Source organism: Moschus berezovskii, chromosome 22 (assembly GCF_049115385.1).
Source record: "Moschus berezovskii isolate FMDL1 chromosome 22, NW_MosBer_1.0, whole genome shotgun sequence".
Lineage (NCBI taxonomy): Eukaryota > Metazoa > Chordata > Mammalia > Artiodactyla > Moschidae > Moschus > Moschus berezovskii.
In genome coordinates, this window is record NC_142481.1 from 6,678,286 (window position 1) to 6,685,241 (window position 6,956).

At 44.3% G+C, this 6,956-nt stretch overlaps 1 pseudogene; it reads right to left on the reverse strand.

Annotated features, from left to right (window-relative positions):
• Positions 1-3,114: 3,114 nt before the first annotated feature.
• On the reverse strand, positions 3,115-5,048 carry LOC129546505 (ras-related protein Rab-10 pseudogene; annotated as a pseudogene).
• Between the last annotated feature and the right edge of the window lie 1,908 nt (positions 5,049-6,956).

Here is a 6,956-nt window from a genome sequence, read left to right on the forward strand (position 1 = left end):
CCGACTCTCCGCGACCCCATGAATCACCGCACGCCAGGCCTCCCTGTCCATCACCAACTCCCGGAGTTCACTCAAACTCACGTCCACAGAGTCGGTGATGCCATCCAGCCATCTCATTCTCTGTCGTCCCCTTCTCCTCCCGCCCCCAACCTTTCCCAGCATCAGAGTCTTTTCCAGTGAGTCAACTCGTCGCATGAGGTGGCCAAAGTATTGCAGCTTCAGCTTTAGCATCAGTCCCTCCAATGAACATCCAGGCTTGATCTCCTCTAGAATGGACTGGTTGGATCTCCTTGCAGTATAAGGGACTCTCAAGAGTCTTCTCCAACACCACAGTTCAAAAGCATCGATTCTTCGGCGATCAGCTTTCTTCACAGTCTAACTCTCACATCCATACATGACCACGGGAAAAACCATTGCCTTGACTAGACGGACCTTGGTTGGCAAAGTAATGTCTCTGCTTTTTAAAATACTATCAAGGTTGGTCATAACTTTCCTTCCAAGGAGCAAGCGTCTTTTAATTTCATGGCTGCAATCAGCATCTGCAGTGATTTTGGAGCCCAGAAAAATAAAGTCTGACACTGTTTCCACTGTTTTTCCATCTGGCTTTAAATCTCTAATGACGTTATATATTTTCTACTATTTCTACACTGTATCTTTTTCCCTCTCTGTAACTGCAGGGACATTGTGACGGCTCTAATAAGGATCACACAGAGGACTGCTGAGAGCTTACCTGACTGCTCCATGCTGTTGCTGCCTCAGCATCTGTCTGGGGAGCAGGCAGCCTGCAGGTCCTTGAACTCACACCAGCCGGTCCTGTGAGCACCTGCACTAGGTGACCCCCTTCCTTGAGATCAGCAGTCTTGCTGAACCCCAGGGTCTACTTCACAGGCCCCCCTTCAATGACACCCTCACAGTGCTCACCAGAATCCTGCTCCTCTTGGTTTGAACGGACCCATCCACACTCGGCCTGGGGAGCCCACAGCACTTCACCCAGGGTCCCTTAGAAAGGCCTGAACCCCAAGTACTGCAGCTTTCTGTGCCTGGTTCTCGCCATGACCTCCCTCAGAAATTCCTTCCCTCAACCCTCCCCCACAGAGAAGTCTCAGGTGTGCTGAGTGTAAGGGCTCGACCTCAGGGCTCCTGAATGTGGGTCGTGAGGGAGAAACATCAGAACAAAGATGTAATTTGCTAAAGACTCATTTCATGGCCCCACTTCAGACCTGCAGATTCATAACTTCTTAGAGTGGGGACTGACCTCAAGGGATTGTATACACTGAACTGGTTCAGAGAGAATCTTTATCCAAGTGGTTTCCACCTGGTTTCCTATCAGGATCACGTGACCAGTGTTAAGCTATACCCTCCCCGGTGCCCTCCCTACGTATTTCTTTGTTGGTCCTGTGGGAGCATCTGTGTGGTTTGTAGGAAGTGCTCTAGCGACTTCTAAGGGGAGGTCTGGGTTAAGGACGTGGCTCCTAGTCCATTTTTGAGAACTGAGCCCCAGTGTCAGTCCAAGGAGAGGCCGCAGGGTTGCTCTAGCTGGATTTGGACCAGGGAAGTCAGTCAACTCACATCGTCAGTGTGAGCAGAGGGTTAGGAGCTCTCTGAGGAGAGAACAATCAAGAAATAAGTTCACAGGCTGGTCTCCAGGTAGGAAGTGATTGTTTCTGAATTTCCTGAGAGAGAGGACAGGAGAGGTGGGTCTTTTCAGCTTCTCAAGGTCCTTCTGTCTGTACTTGTGGTGGTTGCAGGTTATAGAGCTGTGCAGATGCCTTTGAAGGTATTTTCTCAAGATGCAGAGGTGTTTTTGCTAAATGACATCCCCAGAGAAGACACAGAGCAGGAGGAAGAAGAGGAGGAAATGGCAGCTTCTCAGGTACACGTCCTGTCCTGGGTCTGGGGCTGTGTCTGCTTTTCCTCCTGAAATGCCTGGACTGAGAACCTACAAACGTTTAATTCTCTACTCATATTTTTTTTGGCCTGGGACGTTTGTTTTCAACTGCTTACTTTTTCCTACAATGAAGACCATCCCTTCTCCCTGATGTCCCAGAGCCTTTTCTCCATTGTCTGTATCCCAGCTTTCTCTAGAAAATGAATTCTCAAAGTGAATTAGTGATGAATTCTCTAAGTGAATTAGTGACTTTCAACTGGTGAATATATTCCCTTCATGAGAGATCAACACGGAGAGGCACTGGTATCCAAGATTCCCACTGGGATGTGGTTTGGTGTTGGGCTCTTAGGGAAGTAGAAGAAATGCAGTGATGAGTTTACATCTGGATGCAACTTCAGCTCTTTAGAACAGAAAGAAAATGCAGTTATAAATAGAATGAACTCAGTGATCCAGAATTTTTTCAGAAAATTTTGAAACAAAAAATAATAGTGTGATGTCTGTATTATTAAAATGACTCGCTCCTAAAATATACACCTAGGATACAGAACAGGGGAGGTAGATATGGAGTGAAATTTTTAGAAACTGACATTTCTCAGGGTCAGTTCAGATCACTGCTACCATTTATCCCGTTACACTGCACATTGCCTCGATCGGGTACTTCTGTGAGATTCCAGCACTATGATGTTCACATTTGTTTTCTCTTTATCTTTATTAAAGATTTCGGATGATTTAGTGAGGGACGTGCATAAGCCACCAGTTATGGTAGAAATCCATACCTTCTTAGTTTATCTTTGCTTTGAATATTGAACACACCTGTGTTTAGTAGGGATATTGGATTTGGGGAGTGGAGGTTTCCTTACTGAAGCCCAGGTCTGGTAGTTTCTGTTACACTCCACCCTCATATCTCAGACATAATCTTATCACCTCTTTTTATTTTCCAAAGCACTTACAATAATCATATTCCTAATGTTTGTGCAATTATGTTAAATTTCTAAGATATAGCTCAACACAAGTGATGCAGATTTTGAAAGAAAGGACTCTAATTTAGAGTCCTAATTTATTTCATATTGGTATGTGTGTTTGCACATTAGTGTATTTAAAAAATACAGATTATCATCCACAAAAAATGATAAGATTTAATCAGTGAAAAATATCTTGATTTTATTGAATTGAATACTTTTTATCACTTTTAAAATGTATATAGTTCCCATTTTAGTGCAGGTGTGTGCATGAAAATGTTAACATTGTTTGATCCATTTTTTTAATTGTTAATTCTTTTATTGTCATACAATTTGCAGAATAGAGTTGAAATGATTGCTATAGGTTTTAATGTTGATAAGAATTGGACTATAATACAACTGAAATGCAGTGGTGAGCTGAGCAAATACATTTAAAGATGAACTCACAGACATGATTCTTCTATACATTTTTTGTTTGAGGAAAATTATAAAGTCAGCAAGCAGTCACAGATGAAACAACAAAACAGGTGGACTAGAGAGTTAAGATGAGGAACAAAAATATCTGTTTAAGAGTTAAAAATGGGACAGTGGTTTATTTTGCAGCAAGAAGAGAAAACAGGGTGGTGGATGGCAACTGATGGAACAGCAGAGCGCTCAGCAACATTTGCTCTTCCAGCCTGTCACACCTCCTCCACTGCTGATATCTAAGTTCTCACTGTTGGGCTCTTTTACAGGGGTCTTTCGAAGGATATCTTCAGCTAATGTGAGAAACGCCTTTTCGATGTTTATATTTGCTTTTGCCCACCATGCTCTCTTGCAATCTGTTCTCGTTTTCCTTTAGGTACAACTCTTTTATCGTCCATATCACACTTGTTTCCTAGTAACATCCTTTCCACATCTTCATTGGCATGCATATCTGTAGCTTGATCTTCTTTCCTTGTAACTCAACTGTTTTGATCTTAAAGTCTATTCCTATGGTGGAAATAAAGGTGGTGTTGAAGGCATCATCCGAAAACCGAAAAAGGACGCAGGCCTTCCCCACTCCCGAGTCCCCGATCAGGAGCAGCTTGAAAAGCAGGTCGTACGTCTTCTTCGCCATCGAGAGGCGCGGCTCAGGCTCTCGCCGGCAGCGGCCCCAAGGGATCGGTCCCTCTCACTACGCTCGAGAGGGCGCGGGTGACCTAGGAACTGCCCCGTCGAGGAAGCCCCGACCGTGGCGGCGTCGGGAGCGAGCAGGCTCGGCCGTCGAGGGACAGTCTCTCTCTCCGGAGCAGCAGCTCAGCGCTAGGACGCGGCGAAGTCAGCGAAGGAGGACACGGAGCCCACGAGCTCAGCTACAAAGCCACAAGAAACCGAGCCGCCCCGGCCAGAGCCACCTTTCCCACGTGCCCTCTCACGCCGGCGTGCCTGATCCATTTTTGGCGTATGGTCTTGATGTTCTTCCCAATTACCTACACTTGTGTACACATTTATTAGAGTTGTCTCTGTATATTTCTCTGTCTTCTTTTTATTTTTTTCTTTTTTGTACTATAAGAGTATGATAACACACTTACAGGAGACATGTAAAACACAGAACAAAGTTACATATAGTTCCACTATACAATACTTTTGTCTTTTTAAGTAGATAAATTAAGATTTTTAGTTGGAGTTTCAATATCAAGCTCTCCAAAGTTAATGAAATATTCATTCTAAAATGAATGGATTATGATTTATTAAAGTTTATTTAATTTAACTTCTAAAAGTAGAAGGATATAGTTAGACCTGAAAAGCACCATGAACCAATTCAACATAATTAAGATTTATATAATTTGGACACAACAGTAGGATACAAATTCTATTTGACTTCCAATAGCCTGTAAACTAGGAGACACTGGAACATATGTGCTAAGTCACTTCAGTTGTATCTGACTCTTCGTGACCCCATGGACTGTAGCCTACCAAGCTCTTCTATCCATGGGATTCTCCAGGCAAGAGTACTGAAGTGGATTGCCATTTTCTTCTTCAACTGGAACATATCTCGGTACATAAAACAAGGCACAAAAATTTCATGGTCTAAAGTTTTTAAAATCATAGTCTGTTCTCTTATCAATGTGGAATTGTCTTAGAACAAATATCAAAAGATGTTTTCAAGTGCAGTGTGACATTTACCAAGAGAGATCCTTGACTTAGCCATTGAAAACCTCAATAAAGTTAGAAGACATAAAAAAAATGTTTTTTAAAATAAATTCTGCTACTGCTAAGTCACTTCAGTCGTGTCCGACTCTGTGCGACCCCACAGATGGTAACCCACCAGGCTCCGCCGTCTCTGGGATTCTCCAGGCAAGAGCACTGGAGTGGGCTGCCATTTCCTTCTCCAAAATAAATTCTAGTCCATATCAACTAAAGAAAACCCAAGCTCTACCATATACTGAATACCTGACAAAATATTCTAAAATAAGTGTTATAGCAATATTATTCATCTAAATTATTTATGTGGCTCATTCAAGACTATGTAAAAACTTTTAGAAAGATATATGGTATATACCAAATATCAACAGGACTGTTTTTTTCTATGCTTCAGTTCAGTTCAGTCGCTCAGTCGTGTCCGACTCTTTGCGACCCCATGAATCACAGCATGCCAGGCCGCCCTGTCCATCACCAACTCCCGGAGTTCACTCAAACTCATGTCCCTCGAGTCAGTGATGCCATCCAGCCATCTCATTCTCTGTCATCCCCTTCTCCTCCCGCCCCCAATCCTTCCCAGCATCTGAGTCTTTTCCAGTGAGTCAACTCGTCACATGAGGTGGCCAAAGTATTGGAGTTTCAGCTTTAGCATCAGTCATTCCAATGAACACCCAGGACTGATCTCCTTTAGAATGGACTGGTTGGATCTCCTTGCAGTCCAAGGGACTCTCAAGAGTCTTCTCCAGCACCACAATTCAAAAGCATCAATTCTTCAGCGATCAGCTTTCTTCACAGTCCAACTCTCACATCCATACATGACCACTAGAAAAACCATAGCCTTGACTAGACAGACCTTTGTTGGCAAAGTAACGTCTCTGACTCTATATAAATCACCTATATAAGATCCCAAAAAGAACATACATTCATCTATGTATAAATGAGTAACGTTGCTTTACACATTAAAAAAAAAAAAAACTCACAACAAAGCAAATCACCTAAATACTCAAATCCAAAATAAATATTAAAAAAAAAAAAAAAGAACAGGAAAGAAAGAAAAAGAATTCCTGACTCTGTTCCCCTCGGGCCTTGGGGACCTGGGCTGGCGTCACATCCCTGGGGCCTAGGCAGGCTTGGGTCCCCAGGCGGGGCTGTCCTGGGGCTGAGGGCGCTGGGGAGGTTATGCCAGCCAATGAGCCCCCCACCCTGGTGGACATGGACTTCCTGATCCCCTCTGCATGAGTCCACACTCTCCAGATCCAGGGGGGACTCCTGCAGCAGAACTAAATCTAGTGCCCCCAAAGGATGGTGGGGTCTCTGGGCTAGAAGAGCTTTGCAAAGTCACCTGGGCTCCGTGTCTCCTGGTGGTGGGGTTCCCACCTCCAGCTTCCTTCCTTAGGGTCACCCCACTGAGAGGACAGGTCCCTCTGCAGAGTGGTGTGGCAATCGTTGGGATCGCCTGGGGAATGAAAGGTAAGGGGAAAGAAGTAAGGAGACACAAGCCTTAGGGCTTCCCAGGTGGCGCTAGCGGTAAAGAATCCATCTGCCAATGCAGGAGACATAGGAGAAGTAGGTTCAATCCCTGGGTCGGGAAGATCCCTGGGATGCCTTCTCGTTGACAGCCCAGAAACCGGATTTGCCCTAAGGCTCTGGTTGCCCAGGTAACCAGAGCGGGCATGAAGAAATGCTGCCACCTTGTGGTCATTTCCCGTAACAACCACTTGAAAACCGGTGCTGCTGGGCTCGGCTCTAAATGACGCCAGCCCTAAAGAAATCTTCCGGAGTGAATCACACGAACAGAACTCAAAACACGGCTGAATTTCAAGAAGCCACTTTCCAGAGGTTAACTGTACTCCCCCGTAGAAGGTAAAAAGCCCATGGAAAGATACTCAACATCAGTAAGTATTAAAGAAATGCAAATTAAAACTACCATGAGCCATCTTCTCATA